This window comes from Acomys minous (assembly GCF_964271855.1).
Source record: "Acomys minous genome assembly, chromosome: 17".
Classification (NCBI taxonomy): Eukaryota; Metazoa; Chordata; class Mammalia; order Rodentia; family Muridae; genus Acomys; species Acomys minous.
The window spans coordinates 71,251,043-71,268,222 of NC_140500.1; the positions used below are offsets into that span (position 1 = coordinate 71,251,043).

At 49.7% G+C, this 17,180-nt stretch overlaps 1 long non-coding RNA gene across 1 annotated transcript; it reads right to left on the reverse strand.

The window, feature by feature from the left end:
- Positions 1 to 15,515: 15,515 nt before the first annotated feature.
- On the reverse strand, positions 15,516 to 16,431 carry LOC311588277. The gene is made up of 2 exons (XR_014776134.1): positions 16,343 to 16,431; positions 15,516 to 15,771 (listed from the first exon to the last, which is right to left on the reverse strand). It is a non-coding gene; the product is annotated as an uncharacterized lncRNA (long non-coding RNA).
- Positions 16,432 to 17,180: the final 749 nt, after the last annotated feature.

Genomic DNA, 17,180 nt, shown 5'->3' on the forward strand with positions numbered 1-17,180 from the left:
GCAGTTGCTTATTCTCCACGCTTTGACCAGCTAGGAGTCTCTGCATTGAGTGGTTCTCACTGGAAAAAGAAGTTTCTCTATCCAAGATTGGATGCAGCACTGATCTAAAGGGAAAACACAAATATTTAGAAGGCAGTGTGGCAGCATGTTCACTTAACAAAGCAACAGTAGTAGGGTCCCCCAGTGTGGGGGGGGGGCTCTTGACCGGGCTTACGGAACTGGGCGTGAGTGGAACAGTCCTCTCATGTTGAGCCCCATCACAGTCACGCCACTATTTTGCCCATCAACCCATCTTGCCTGGCAGGTTAGTATTGTAGCACACAGGATCTACTGCTGGGCAAACCCACTGAGGATGCTTCGAGCAGCCTGGAAAGTGCCCTTTGGTGTTATGAAAGCTAACCAGCAGAGCGGAAGGTTCAGATCCAGCTTAGCGTCTTCATGTCCTGCAGCCAAAGTATAGTGTGCCTTTGGCAGTAAGGTCTTATCATCCGATGACTGGCAGACAGACAGCACTTCCGCATTTCTATTCTTCCCTTTCCTTTTTTTCTGTCTTTTCTCCTGCTCTAGCTCTTCCTTCCCTCCTCCTCCTTTTTGAGTTTGGTTTTTTTTTTTTTTTTTTTTTTTGCCAGGGTTTTTTTGTGTAGCTTTGACTAACCTGGAACTCACTTTGTAGACCAGACTAGCCTCAAACTCACATAGATCTACCTTTCTCTGCCTCTGAGTTTTGGGAAAGGCATTCCCCACTACAACTGGTGGGAATTTCTTTCCTTTCCTTTTTCTTTCTTTCTTTCTTTTTTTTTTTTGTTGTTGTTGTTTTTTGTTTTTCGAGACAGGGTCTCTCTGTGTAGCCTTGGCTGCCCTGGACTCGCTTTGTAGACCAGGCTGGCCTTGAACTCACAGCGATCCACCTGCCTCTGCCTCCCGAGTGCTGGGATTAAAGGCGTGCGCCACCACTGCCCAAGAATTTCTTATATAAGAAGTTTAGGGGGCTGGAGAGATGGCTCAGTGGTTAGGAGCACTGCCGGCTCTTCCAAAGGACCTGGGTTCAGTTCCCAGCACCCACATGGCAGCTCACAACTGTCTGTAGCTCCAAGATCTCACACTCTCACACAAACACACATAAATTAAAGTTAAATAAAATGTTAAAAAAAAAGTTTAGGAACAACTGAAAACCACCACTTGGGGCTGGAGAGATGGCTCAGAGGTTAAGAGCACTGGCTGCTTTTCTAGAGGTCCTGAGTTCAATTCCCAACAACCACATGGTGGCTCCCAACCATCTATAATGAGATCTGATGCCCTCTTCTAGCAGCAGGCACACATGCAGAGCACTGTATACACAATAAATAAATCTTGAAAAAAGAAAAGAAAGAAAGAAAAGGAAAAGAAAACCATCACTTGTGCTTCAGAAAGCAGCCTCCCTGGGCTGGGGATGTAGCTCAATTGGAAGAGTGCTTGTCAAGTGTGAAGGCCTGGGTTTGATCCTTGGCACCATAAAATAGGGAATGGCGGTACACACCTGTAATCCCAGCACCTGGGGTGGTGTAGGGGGGGCAGGGGGGGAAGGCAAGAAGGTGAGAAATGAAAAATCATTCTAAATTCAAAGACATTCTTGGCTACACGGTGAGTTCAAGGCCAGCATGAGCTGTGTCAGACAGACAGACAGACACACACACACACACACACACACACACACACACACACACACACACAGAGAGAGAGAGAGAGAGAGAGAGAGAGAGAGACAGAGACAGAGACAGAGACAGAGACAGAGACAGAGAGACAGAGAGAGACAGAGACAGAGAGACAGAGAAAGACAGAGACAGACAGACAGACAGACAGACACAGAGACAGAGACAGAGACAGAGACAGAGACAGAGACAGAGACAGAGACAGAGACAGAGACAGACAGAGAGTTTCTTCCCCTTTGTAAGGTAGCTAATGAAGACCTTGGCATCACCAGATACACATCTCAGATACAATCTAAACAGGAACCTTGGGTTTGTTTTTCTTTTTGAAGACCAGCTGTTCTCTACCTTCCTTAAGGGATTCACGGGGCTCGCCGTGGTAAGACATTTCTGCCACCCAGTCACCTGCTGCACGCACGGGGAAGTCCTCTCTATCTGATGTTCAGTGCATACATGGACTGATGGTTCCTGCTCTGACCCAGTTACGGCCTGGCCAGGCTCTCTTTTTGTGCCTGATACGGGGCCCTGCTGCCCATATCAGGACACTAGCACAGGAAATAACAGAGGGCGACCTGGTGAACCCCGTGATTTACTCTCTAATTAGAGGGACTGAAAAAAGGGCTGCTCTCGAACAATTAACCGTAACAACTCGCGTGGGAGGAAACGCGGGCGCTGCAGTTGCCCCCGCTCTCTCAGGGTAGCTAGCTAGCTAAAGGCAGGCACGAGGGTCAACTCTGGACCCCAAGTCAAGCAGGCCAGCACCCTGACTGTACGTGTGAGGCCACCGGTTCTGATGGTGGACAAGGAACACCAGGCTCCTTTCATACAAACTCCAAGAGCTTACTAGACACTGTTGCCAAACTCCAACCATGCCATCTTACCGCCAGATCCCAACCCAGGGCCTCTTGACCTCTGTACAGAAACAATTGACCTTGCCTGCAGTCCTAGGCTGGTTCTATGAGCCCCAACTTTCCCTGCCCAAGGTCACACGGTTCTCACACAGCCATGGTTTAATAGTGGCAGGGCACAGCCTTTTGGTGTATGCAGTAGTGAGTTGCAGAGAGGCCATAGAATCTGGGTCCCGTGTTTTCACATTGAAACATGGATTCGAACGACCTGAACCTGTGTTCCTAGGCCATGGCCACTCATGGTTGTCTCTACTGTAAACTGTATTCCTTGTTTTCTGTCGACACTAGCCATCTTCTGGTTTAGCTCTATTTCCAATAAATTTGTGGATTAGTGCAAACTCAGAAACTGCGGTAAAGGATTTTATTTTGGGGCTTTTGAAAATGTATTTAGGGGGCTGGAGAGACTCCAGAGGTCCTGAGTTCAATTCGCGGCAACAACATGGTGGCTCACAACCATCTATAATGTGATCTAACGCCCTCTTCTGGTGTGAGGGCTTACATGCAAGGAGAACATTGTATATGTAATAAATAAATCTTTAAAAAAAATGTCTTTTGAGTGCTCAGTTCAAATGCACACTTACTAAAATTAGAACTATACGGAGAAGGTAAACACAATCCTTGTGCAAGAATGACACGCGAATTCATGAAGCATTCCGTATTTGAGAGGCAGGCATGGAGGCCCACGCCTGTAGTACAAGCCTTTAGGAGGCAGAGGCAGGAGGACGATGAACTCAGGGTCATCCTTGGCTACAACTGTGAATTTCAGGCCAGCCTGGGCTACATAGTGGAAGCTCTGTCTAAAAAGAAAAAGAATAACCCATTTTCGGGACCCTTCCTTGCTTCAGGGAGCTATCATTCCTCAGAAGCTTGTTTGCTCGCTTTTAAAAACAACACACGGGGCTGGAGAGATGGCTCAGCGGTTAAGAGCACTGACTGCTCTTCCGGAGGTCCTGAGTTCAATTCCCAGCAACCACATGGTGGCTCACAACCATCTGTAATGTGATCTGATGCATACTGTATACATAATAAGTAAATCTTTTAAAAAAAAACTAAAAACAACACACACACACGCATGTGTACACACTCACGCACATGTACACACATGTATGCATACATGTGCATGCACTCACAGGCCACACACACAGCTCAGTAAGAGTGCTTGCCTTGTATGTTTGAGGCCGTAGGCTGGATCACCAGCACAAAACAAATCACAAAACCAGAAGCTGTATTTCAGAGAACACGGGCACTGATAGCTAAAAGTCATTGTCCTGGGGAAGGAAGAGAAAGAGGCGACTGTGAACGAAGAGCACTGGGTTTTTCACAACGGAGTGATTGCACCGCTCCCTACTGGAAAACCCACTTACCTTAGGTGTGCGGTGTGTTTTTTTTTTCCTATGAGTCACTCTCGCTAAACATCCTGCCTAAGTGTGAGTTATGCACTCTCCTTATCTCTACTTACTAAGCTCGGTCACTTTGCCTCACACTTATCTGTTCTGAAACTCTTTTCTGCATCGCAGGCGGGGATCTGGCTTTAGCGGAGGTCCCTAAGCGGGAAAACACCTCAGGTTTTCAGCAGCAATGATCGCTGGGCCTCCCCACTTCTTCTGACAGTGCCACACAGTGTAGAGCCTCAATCATTCTGTTCCTGGGGTCCTAACCTAGGGGAGTCACAACAAGTTACAACTGGTCACCCCCCCGCCCCCAAATCCAATGAAAAAAGTAGTGGTGAACTGCAGGCAAGGAGTTTGATCAGCCGAGCTACACCAGGTAGACTGGGGGGTGGGGGGCTGGGGGTGGCGGGGAGGAATCTGCATTTGGTGCTGAGGAAATACTGCCGCACAGAGGGAGATCTGTAAAGTCTGTCTGCTTTGGGTGTGTTTATCTGTCAGTCCCGTGATCCTGGCAGCTCAGGTCCCGTGAGCAAAGACCCTGCGGATATGACTCTCTCAGAAGCCACTTTTCCCTAAGAAGCGCTGACTCCTTCCTTGGGTCCACAAGGCAGCTAAAAGCTGGAGGGAAGCCTTGAAGTCTGTGTCCTTAGTGTGCGGGTCTCCTTTCCCTGGGGGCACCTGCTTGCCTCTGCATGTCTGCCTGTTCATCACATGTAGCGTCTATCTGGCGTAACTCCGGCCCCGTTCAGTGCTGAAGATGCCGAGGGAAGTTATGGGCCTAACCCTACAGTTACTGTAGGCTCCAGACAGACCATAACCTTGCAGGCCAGACCAGCCCCGAGAAGTGCTCTCTCCTGTGATGGGTAAGCTAGGAAGCATCCTGGAGGAGATGTGAACATCTTGTAGAAACCAGACTGGTCCCCTCAAGGGTTGGTGTTGATAGGATTTCTTTGGACTGCCTTGCAGAACCAGAATTGAGGAATCAGCCAGACCACACCCTGACCTCTTGCTGCCTGCCCCAATGCTTCCTCCATTAAAGCTAAAGCTAGGAACCCAAAGATGGGCTTGAGGGCCACTGGATCCCTTCACAGCCCCTCCACAGCATGACTGTGTTGACTCAGTCACCTCAGCTCTCACCATTACTTTTCTACTTAATTGGTGTAGTGGGCATAAGTGGCCCTGCCTAGTTTGCTGGGGCTTCCTGAACCTAGAGTTTTCTATAAATACTCGGCTTGTACCGCTTATGGGGTATCTTTGCTTAATTTTCTTGTTGCTTTGATAAAATACCTGCCAAAGGCAACTTAACGGTGGAGGCTCGTGGTTTGAAGGTGCAGCTCTTCCCCTTCCACTGTGTGGGCTCTGGAGAGTGACATCAGGTACTCAGGCTTGGCAGCATGTGCCCTTACCCACAGAGGCATCTCAACAGCTTACCTCCTCCTTTCTCTTGAGTCCATGACCCCAGCCCATGAGATGCAACTGCCTGTTTTGCCACGTTTAGGACTTTTCACCTCAAATAACCCAGTCTAGAAACCCTATTACAGACACGCCCAGAGGTTTGTCTCCAGGGGACCTGAGGTCCTGCTAAGCTGATGGTTAAGCATCACCTGGTGACACGGGCCTTCCTCTCCATGGTGAGGGTAACTGTCTTCATTAGTGGGAACAGTCTTATCTGGGGGTGATCTGTCTGCAAGGCCCATTACTCCTAGAAAGTTTAGTGACCGAAGATTTCCTGGCCGCTGTCCTACAGTCTGAACCAGGCAAAGCCTGAAGTTGGAAAATCCGTCAGCGACACCTTAGCTGCCCTTACCTTGCGGTCTTCAGTCTCGAAGGGGAGACTTAGTAGCTTTACACAAACACTCCTTACACCATCAACACACTTGTGCACAGAGCTGAGCAGAAATCTGACCTCAAGTTAAAGGCACACCAGCCGACACAAAATAAAGGGCTCTGCCATACTGTTGGCTACCCCTTGGGCATCCGCCGGCCTGAGTCCTTGCTTTTCAGCAAACATGGAGTCTGAGTCCCTGTTATGACAGCAGTTGAGGTTAGAGAGCATCTCTTGTCTGCTATAACCTGGAACTTAGCTTCAGCTTAAGCCGGACAGGGGCTGTTGTCTCTCTCAGGAAGTCCTCGTCAGCGCTGAGCCGTCTCCCCAGCCCAGAACATGTATTTGTTTGTTAAAGACAGGGTCTTATGCAGCTCCGCTTGCTCTTAACTCACTGTGAGGTCTCAAGCCTGGCCTTGCGTTCCTGATTCTCCAGACTTCACCCTCCAGGTGTCGGTTGTGATCACAGGTATTTGCATTTGGCTTCACTCCTGCCTCAGCCTCCCGAGCAGCTGGGATCACGGGCCTGTGTCACTAGGTCTGGAGATACTTGTTTTTAAAACTAACTCCCAGGCAGTGTGATCTCTGTACCTCTATGAAATGTGTCTTTCTTGAGAAGGGACACGTGAATTCTTACATGGACTTGAGGAAAATAACCTGGGCACATGTCCTCGAGGAACAGCTGAGCCAGAATGTTCCACACACAAGTGGTTAGAAAACAAAGATGTTGACAATCCTGATGGGTCCCTTTATCCTGTGGTGCATGGGCTGGGCCCTGCAGAGCTCACAGCACTGATCTGACCGGTGGGAACGGGTAGCCAGGTGGGAACAGGTAGCCAGGTGGGAACAGGTAGCCAGGTGGGAACGGGTAGCCAGGTGGGAACGGGTAGCCAGGTGGGAACAGGTAGCCAGGTGGGAACGGGTAGCCAGGTGGGAACGGGTAGCCAGGTGGGAACAGGTAGCCAGGTGGGAACAGGTGGGAACAGGTAGCCAGGTGAGAGCGGGTAGCTACCAGGCTCTTCTTGCTCTCCTAGTAGCTGCTTGAAATTCCTCTCATTTCCTTTCCACAGCAGGTGACCCAACCTGAACTCTATGTCCCTCAGAAGTTGCCACCAGGTTGTTGGCTCAACTAGCAATTGCATGAACTCTTTTTTATTCTGCCTAGAGGTTAGGCAGGGCTGTGTTTGGCCCCATGTTGGACTTTCCCAGGTAAAGGGATGGAGGAATTCTTTATTCTTTATTCTTTCTTTCTTTAATTTTTTTTTAAAGTCAGGGTTTTACTATGTAAGCCCCGGCTGGTCTGGAACTCACTACATTGTAGTCCAGGATGGTCTTAAATTCATTACATCATAGCCCAGGCTGGTCTCAAATTCATTATACCATACCCCAGGCTGACCTGAAATTCATTACATTATAGCCCAGGCTGATTTCAAACGTGCTACATCGTAGGCCAGGCTGACTTCAAATACATCATAGCACAGGTTGGCCTGGACCTTTCAGAGCATAATCTTCTCGCCTTCACCTCCTGAGAGCTAGGGCTACAAGTGTGCATTTTGACACCAGGGTTGGAGGAATTACTTCTTTCTCAGGATGAGCTAACTTACGCGCACAGCCCCGAGGACAAGCCACAGAAACTAGTACAGGCTAATTTAAGAAAATGAACATGACTGAAGAGCCGTGGCTCTCGTGGGGTAGGGCTAGACCCAAACTTAGACAGAGATGGGAAGTTGGAGGGAGTAGGAATCTGTGTCTTCTTCAGGCAGGGTGATGCCTTGGCCTCCCAAGTGATGCGCTTACAGGTGTATGCCACCACCCACCGTGTGGTCACTGGGCCTTGTAAGAACTTACCTCTGTGCTTTCTGCTCCAAAGCTGAGCTCCCGAATAGCAAGACCAGCTTGAAGCTTTGATCTCAAGCCTGACAGGTCGCTGCCACATGTGAGAAGAGTAGCGGGCGACATGGAAGATCCTTTTGGCTGAGGTGGAAGGGCAGAAGCCAATACAAGATGGGCTCCAGAGGATTGCCCACGGGGTATTACAATGACACTAAGAAAGTGGCCAAATATACATTTTTTAAAAATGGTAGGCAGGGTCTTGCTATCTCGCCTTGGCTGGACTGGAGCTCACTGTGAAGCTCAGACTAGCTTTGAACCGGAAACAATCCCATGGGCTGCTGCTCCCATGCCTGGCTCACGCGCACACCTTGTAATGCTAGGAGGGGCAAGGTCACCATCACACTTAATAACGGGAAGCTGCGTCTCTGACAAGAATCACAAGCTGGGAGCTTGCCTGGGAAAATGGAGGCCAGGTGTGAGACATGTCAGCAGTTGTCTGTTGTCACTCAGATAAGGCCAGGTCCTTGTCAACACTGCTGAAAAGAGTCCAGGGGTCAGAGTAAAGCAAAGAGTGCTTGGTGAGGAGAGATAAGAGGAGGCACCTGCTTCAGATTTAAACAGGACCAGAGACACAGAGGAAGGAGACACAGCAGGAGGGAGAGACACACAGAGAGGGAGAGAGGTGGAGGGAGGGGGAGAGAGACAGAGACAGAGGGGGGAGGGGGAGAGACAGAGACAGAGGGGGGAGGGGGAGAGAGATACAGAGATGGAGGGGGGAGGGGGAGAGACAGAGACAGAGGGGGGAGGGGGAGAGAGACAGAGACAGAGGGGGGAGGGGAGAGAGACAGGGATGGAAGGGGGAGGGGGAGAGAGACAGAGACAGAGGGGGAAGAAGAGGAGAGGGGAGAGAGAGAGGACAGACAGTCAGACAGACACAGCGAGACAGACAGAACCTAGCGTGGTCTCAGAGTTGCTGTGTAGCTGAGGATGACCTTCAACCTTTGAACTGTGGTGGGGTCACAGGCTTGTTGTATCCCCATCCCTGCTTTATGCGGTTCTAGGGATGGCGCTCCGGGCCCTGTGTGTGCTAGTGTATGCTCGGCAAGCACTCTACCAGCTGAGTCACCTCTCCAGCCCAGGCTGGCCTCAGACTTGTGGTGATCCTCCTGCCTCAGCCTCCTGGCTAGCTCTTCCTCCTTCTGTCCTGCTGTGTATAGATAACACCCAGGACACTCGTTAATGGTGAGGTGCTTGCTGAAATCACCTGGAAGGAGAGGTGACTCCCAGCACCTCTACCTTCGGAGTCTGAATGTCTAAATTTGCAGCCTAACTCCACATCACCCTAAGCAAGGCTGTGTTTTCTTGCTTTACACTGACACTCTTCCCAGGCAGCGCATGAGGTGGGGTCCTGTAGGTTGTTTTTTTTTTTTTTGTAAGTTCTGCCCAGGAGTTTTCTCTAGCTCCTGCCTGGCTAGGGCACCCTATCTACTCTTGGGGTGGCGTTCAAGGCCGTGAGGATCTAAGCCTCACTTCAGAGGAGCACCCTGGAGCCTCAGTCACACTGGAGGATAATTCCTTAGACTCACTGTAGGTGCTTTGCATGTGTGTGACGTGTGGTGCGTTTTCTGTTATTTATTTATAATTTATATGCCTATCTACCTCTGTGTATTTGGTGATCTCCCATGAGGCAGGTGCTTACTGAATAAACTATGTCCCCAGCCCCCTTTGTATGAAAGTTGTTTTACACTGTGGGTTGTGCCTCATAGTTTGTATGAGGACGTTTAATTCTGTAGCTGCTTGCTCCCTGTGGCACACTTGGATTGTTTACTGCGATGGTTTTACAGCCAAGACTCCCTGAAAACCTGATTTAGATAGACTGGAGCCTGTAATACCAGCCGTCAGGAAGCTGACACAGCGGGACTAGGTGCTCAGAGTCACACGCGGATACCTGTAGTGAAAGCCTGCCTCAGTCAGAGCCACAGTAACGGAACAGCATGGGGCGGGGCGGTGGCGGTGGCGGGGCGGGGCGGGGCGGGGCGGTGGCGGTGGCGGGGCAGGGAGCCGCAAGGATGTAGATCAGATGGTAGAACGCTCCCCCAGCCCTCATGGAAACCTGGGTTTGATCCCTAGCACCTCATAAACTGGGTGTGGTGGTCCATGCCTGTGCCCCAGCCCAACTGCAGCAGTATCAGCTAAGCTTGAAACTCATAGGGGAAAAAGAACCTGTTTAAACTATGGTTCACGTGCTGCCACCTGCTGGGGGAAAACCGTGCCTCATTCTAATTATGTAAGAAGAGGGTTGTTTTTTAATTTAAATTAAAATTTTTTTTTATTTTATTTTTTAATTTTTATATTTTGGTTTTTCGAGACAGAGCTTCTCTGTGTAGCCTTGGCTGTCCTGGACTCTCTTTGTAGACCAGCCTAGCCTTGAACTCACAGTGATCCGCCTGCCTCTGCCTCCCGAGTGCTGGGATTAAAGGTGTGTGCCACCATGCCCGGTGAAATCTTGAATTTTTTAAAAAAAAGTACATTCCACAGTAAAGCAAAGACGTAATCATATGATGGATCACGGAATGCGAACCATGTACAATACACCTGCCCTGTTAGGTTGCACCCTGAGCACAGGTATGAGCTAACAATTTTACACACAGCGATGGCCAGACACAGGCACTCAACAGCATAGATTGTATCTAAATCTATGAACAAAAATATTAGGATAAAAATTCTAGAAAGTTCCGGACAGCAAGACTTTAGATAGTGAGGACATACCTCAAACAAAACAAGGCTTGGATTTGCCACTTGATGAGCCTTACACTGGAGGTGAACAAAGTGTAGGCACAGCTGGATGGGGCCCGCCAACCACTTCCAGCATCCCCAGTGCCTCTCCCAGTGGGCGTTGCTTGTCTTGTGTCTCGTGTGTGTGTGTGTGTGTGTGTGTGTGTGTGTGTGTGTGTTGGGACCTATGGTAGCTGGGTGGATACTGAACACGTACAGATGTTTTTCCTTTCATCATTAATTCCTAAAAACATAACACTCATTTTTATTTTCAAAAATTTATGCATGTAGGTGTTTGGCCCGTATGAATGCTCGTATCATGTGACAGAGCAAAGATTCCTCAATCTGGTCTCAGCTGGTGCTGAGGCTGGAACCTCGCGCTTTGCTCTGGTTAGGAAGCACTTTATTAACTGAGCTGCATCCCAGAGCCTTGATGCCATCTTATATGATGAACTTGTGCACATGTCAATTTTTCTATTTATGGGATATGCTGGAACCAGACCCAAAAGATACCCAGGGATGGCTCTATACACTTCCTAGCTGAGTTTTCCTTGACAGGCACTAGAGCTAAAGACATCCTAGTACTATAAGACTTTTTCAAAAAGAAAAGGTCATATGTAGCTTAAGATGACCTTGAACTCACTATACAACCAAGAATGATGACCTTGTACATCTGACCCACTGCCTCTACCTCCCAGGGGCTAGGATTAGAGTTGTGTGCCAGTACCACAGTTTTATCCAGTGCTGGGGATCAAACCTAGGGTTTCCTGCACACTGGGCAAGCACTCTGTCTACTGAGCCACATCCCCAATGATATATGTTTTTAAGATTTACATGTATGTATGTATGTGTGCACATACTCACATGCATGAACACACCACAGTTTGTGGAGGTCAGAGGACATCTCATAGGAGTTGTTGGACCTGGGGGTTTGGTGGCAAGTGCCTTTACCTGCTGAGCCACTCTGCCAGTCCCCCAGAGAGCTTGGTCTCAAATATCATCATCATTACCATCATCATCACCATTATTATTATTTTGTTTTTTTTTTTTCGAGACAGTACAGGGTCTCTCTGTGTAGCCTTGGCTGTCCTGGACTTGCTTTGTAGACCAGGCTGGCCTTGAACTCACAGCGATCCACCTGCCTCTGCCTCCTGAGTTCTGGGATTAAAGGCGTGCACCATGACACCTGGCCTCATTATTATTATTTTTTAGATGCAGGATTGCACATCGATTGATCATCATAGGCCTTTGACGATCAAGTCAGGGAGAATTACAGTAACAAATAATTAGCAACCACAACGGATAATGATTTTCAACAAGACCAATATCAGTTTCTCCACATCAACACAAGCAAATTGTTGAGTAAATAAGCCAACAAGGGAAGAAGGATGCTCTTTCTACTCTAGAATTCCACGTGGAACGGGGAGAAGGAGTGCTGGAAGCCGAGAACCTCGCCTTCGGGTAACTTTCCAGCAGTCAGGGTTAGGGCTCACTTATGAGGCTGAGGGTAGGCACGGGAAGACAAATGACAAAAGACATTGCACATTCTCAGAGTCTCCTGTCGCGCAGCACGTTACGGTAATTTCACAGAAGCAGGGACTTCACTTGCAACCAAGCTGGTGGGCGCTACCTAATCCAAGTGATCATCTTTCTGTCATCAGGGACAGATGCCACAGCCTCCAGCGCCCCCCTCACCTCCCAAGGGATGACTTGAGGACGCAATGTCTCTTCAGTGGTGTTCTTGCCCAACATACAGCCCCACAATCTAATCGTGAAAAAATACCAGACACACCCAATGTGAGGAACATTCTGCAAAGCAACTGGCCACTGCTCTTCAAAGATGTCACAATCATGAAGGGCGAGGAATGAGGAAACTGTCTCAGATCCCAGGAGGCTGCTACAGAGACAGGCCATCCGTGTGACGACTGGCAAACTTTAATTAATGCTTGGAGATGAGTTCATAGTATTGTACTTCTGTTTCATACTCCGCATTTGCTGACTCCAGGGCTGGGGCTTAGGAGTGGAGCTTGCCTTGGCCAAGGCTCTAGGGCAATCTCTAGCATAAGGAGAAACATTAACATTTGTTAACATTTGGGAAAGTTGTACCTGCTGGGATCCAGGGCGCTACCACTGAGCTACAGCCTCGGCCTGTATGTGTGTTCGATTTTTGTTGTTGTTGTTGTTTTTTGAGACAGGGTCTCTGTTAACGGTGGCTGTCCTGGACTTACTTTGTAGACCAGGCTGGCCTTGAGCTCACAGCGATCCACCTACCTCTGCCTCCCTAGTGCTGGGATTAAAGGTGTGCACCACCACGCCCAGCGTCTATGTTTGATTTTTTGTTTTGTTTTGTTTTTCAAGACAGGGTTTCTCTGTGTGTAGCCCTGGCTGTCCTGGACTCACTTTGTAGACCAGGCTGGCCTCGGAACTCACAGAGATCCTCCTGCCTCTGCCTCCCAAGTGCTGGGATTAAAGGCGTATGCTACCACCGCCCAGTTTAATGTTCAATTTTTTTAAAAGGTCCTTTCTTTAATTTATTCCATTCTATGTATGTATGTATCTCTGTGCACCATGTGTGTGCAGTGTCTTTTGATCTCTGGAACTGGGGTTGCAGATGGTTGTGAGCCACCATGTGGGTGCTGGGAATTGAACCTAAGTCCTCTGGAAGAGCAGCCAGTGCGCTTAACCACTGAGCCACCTCTCCAACCCCATAGGCGATGTTTTGAATGTTTGAAATTGTTGAGAACAGAAAAAATAAAAATAAAAACAAGCACATTATGCGCTTATAAAAAGTAATACACGGGGCTGGAGATGCAGCTCCATTGGTAAAGTGCTTGCCTAGCGTGCTGGGAGCCATAGGTGTAATCTCAAGTTTATAAACCTGGGTGTGGTGGTGCATGCCTGAGATCCCAGCACTTGGGAGGCAAAGGAGGTGGGATCAGAAGCCAAGGTCATCCTTAACTACACTGGCAGTAGGACACATACACTCTGTCTTAAAACTGAAACCAAAACCAACCCAACCCAACCAACGAACCAACCAAGCACCACCAACAGTAACAAGAAGTGTGTGTGTGTGTGTGTGTGTGTGTGTGTGTGTAATTATAAAGTAAGCTATGTTTTCATTACTAAAGTTTGGACCTTTTAAACATTAGCTTGGAGTTTCTAGTCTTCAATTCCTTCTAGCAAATGAAAACCATTTAAGGTTGACCTTTATCACAGCTGAGTACAAAGAAGGGAAATACTTGGGCACACACCGAGTAGGTCAGCTGATAAGGGCTCACTAGCTGTCTGAGCTGAAAAACAGAACATGCAATCTGTGGATTAAGTCTGTCCCAGTTCTGGAATCTTCTGATCGCAGCTTCTGGCTTCTAGTTCTACATTGCAGAAGTCGGTCTTAAGGGCCACAGGCCTTAACACTTCCTGTTCCAAACTGGTCCCGCTCTAGTTCCAGGGATTAGCGATAACAGCTCTAGATCAGCAAGGTGGCTGTGGTAGCTACCTGGGGCCCTGATGCTTTCTTTAGTGGCTACCCAGCCTCTTTAGACAGTGGGCTGCTCGGCATTTCTCTGGTTTCCAAACCCTGCAACTGAAGTTGGGGTGCAGGCTCTGGGCACAGAGCGCTGCTTTCAGAGCCTGGTTTAGAGGAACAACTATCAGAACACAGGTGCTGGGCTAAGGCACTGCGAGCCAGCTGGGGCCATCCTCCAAGGCTGCCCTTCCTGTTTCTCTGTCTCTCTCTGTTCCTCTCTCTGTCTCCCTGCCTCTGTAGGTCTGTCTGTCTCTCTGTGCTGGGGTTTGGACCCCCTAGCCTTGTGCATGCTAAGCAAATATCTACCACTGAGCTTCATTTCCATTTTGAGTTTTAGTACAAGTCTTCTCTGAAACCTGGAACAGAGCAGCTCCTCTGGAGGCCACTCTGGCCCCAGGCTTCTGTTTCCATAGCCACAGACGTCCCTGGAGGGGCTGGCACCTGTGCCCCTACCCATTGCTCGCCTTAGCAATTTGTTTTAGGTTGGAGGTTCTTTTCCCTCCCTCCTTCTGTCCCTCCTTGGAGGGTCCAACTTAGGCTATTTCTCCCTTCTAGATAAAACCAATCCTTATTCCTGGGGCACCTGAGCTCCCTCTTGCTCCTGTGGTGCATCCCACTGGACCCCCGAGAGGGAACAAGGAAGTCCTGAGGAAGTATAGAGCAGAAACTACCTCCTTTGCCCCCTGAGAAGTGTGCAGGGCACAGGCATCGGAGGACTGGCCCTAGCCTTCCCGTCCCCCCCCCCCCCGCCCTGCCCCCTGCTGGCCGAGTGACTGGGAGCTAAAGCCTTCTCTGGGCTTCAGTGAATTGACCCCTGAAAGAGAGATGAAAGCTGGTGATCTCTTTCTGGGGTTTCTGCTTCTGGCTTCTCCATTTTGTGGCACCAGGAGGCCTCTGACAAAGGCAGAAGGAAGCCAGGCCCATTCCTGGAGGACTTGAAGGTGTTTGCTCTTGGCTGTGGCTCTAGGGAGAAATTGTCTTCCCTCTGTCTGCAATTAGGGCTGAGTCAGAAGTGAACATGCCATGTGTTAAAATAAGAGCGGGTGTTTCTGAGAAGGGAAGTCCCTGAGCCGGCCAGGCCGGGATTAGCCGTTGATAAGAGGCCTGGCATTGTTTTAGCCTTCCCCTGAGGACCACACAGCATCCTAGAAGAGAAGCCAGGTCCCTTGTCTGGGACAGTTGTGGGCAGAGCTGGAGGGGCTGCCCTGGAGGCCATCTGTGGCTTGCGAGGAGGCAGGGCAGCACAGTGGTCAGGCATAGAACTTATCCTTGGTGCAACTTTGCTGTCAAGGCTTGGGACCTGTCTTGTCCTATAGCCAATTCTCACTCCTAGGCCAGAATAGAAGTGAGTGGAGACAATGAAGAAGACCCTCCCCACCCCCCACCCCCACCCCCGTGCCCCCAAAGGCCAACCAGGCAAGTGCTGTGTAAATCCAGCAACCCAGGCCAGACACGTCCCACGTCCGTCACTAACCCCAAGGTCAAAGCAAGAGCCAAGGAGCGGGCAGGGAGAGGGGGGGACCTCTCTAGTTTAGACTCTTCAGGCTTAAAAAACAAAGGCTGACAGGAATGTGAGGAAACCACTGTTTACTTGGTTCTCATGACTGTGCCACTCAGTCGTGTCCTGAAACACTTCTGAGCTGAGAACGGGAGGGGGAGGCATGCCGAGGTGGGAACCGGAGATGGCGGTGAGGACGCAGTGTCCCCGGGAAGCTGTGGGGAGGCAGCCAGCTCTCTTCCCCCTTCCCTGAGGATGCAGCTGTCGGCCACTCTGGGCATCAGTTGGGGCTGGAGGAGGAGGAGGAGGGCAGAGGGTCCTGCTGGAATGCTGGAAGAGCAATGGTCTGGATTTAGCATTCAGCCAGGAAGGTGGCTCTGAGGGCAATTAGGCATCGAGGCTGGTCGGTGAGTGGCCTCGTGCTACAAGGTCCTGGAGAGGGAGGCATGGACCCAGGGAGTAAGGTTTCCAATCCAGATTCCAGCAGGGCAGGATAGGAAAAGCTCTTGCAAATAAAGTTGCCCGTTTTGATCGTCCTTGTTCATGACCTCAATGCCTCTTCTCCACATAGGTGCATCAGGATTTTCGTGACCTCTGGAGACAGGACATGCCTCCTGTTCCTCAGAGATCCTGGGTCTCAGTCCCAGATCCTAGGAATAAATGTGGCTGGCGGCCCTGAGTGCCAGGGTAGGCCAGCTGAAGCCAACACACAGGAACAAGGCAGGGGTGGGGCAGTCCTCCCACTTTCTCAGCAGCTGTGGGGACTAAAGCAGTTTTTACAGCCCAAAGAAGCAAACTAGGAGATGGGGATTCCTGGGCCTCGGGGGTGGGGTGGGGGGGTGGGTGGGGGGTGGGGACAGAGCCAGGGAGAGGTTACCAACTCAAGACAGAGCATACTCACATCCACATCCTTTACGAGGGATCCGAACTCATGGCTAGAGAGATGGCTCTGGGGCTAAGAGTGCCGGCCGCTCTCTGGCAGAGGGCCCTGGTTTGATTCTCAGCCCCTGCAGGGCAGCTGATGACCATCTGAAACTCCAATTACAGATCTGATGACCCCTTCTGGCTTCCTTGGGCACTGCAGGCATGAGACTCATAGACATGCAGGCAGGCAAAACACTCATAGGCATAAAAGAAGTAAATCTAAAAAAAAAAATGGCTGGACTTTATAAATTACTAAATTTATAGACTTACTAAAGTAGGTGTGGTGGTATATGTTCGTAACCCTAGCACGTGGGAGTTGGGGGCAAGAGGATCAGGGTTGAAAGTCATTCTTGACATACCAAGTTTGAGGCCAGCCTACATGAGATGCTGCCTCAGAAAAGAAACAAAACAAAACAAAACACTCATAAGACAGACAAGTAGCATTCCCACGATGATACACTACTCTATTTGCCATCAACTCATACAGAAAAATATCTGATTTCTCTAGGAGGCCATTTTGAAAGTTTTACTTCTTTTTCCGTGTGTGTGTGTGTGTGTGTGTGTGTGTGTGTGTGTGTCCGAGACTAATGCTGGCCTGGCTAGTTTTATGTCAACTGGTGTCATTTGGGAAGAGGCAACCCCAGTTGAGAAAATGCTAGCTTGGTCTGTGGGCGAGCCAGTGGAGCATTTTCTTGATTGATGATTGATGTGGGGTGCTCAGCTCATTGGAGGTGGTGCCACCCCTGGGTGGGTGATCCTGAGCACTATAAGAAAGCAGGCTGAGTGAGTCCTGAGGAGCTCACTAGGAAGCAGTG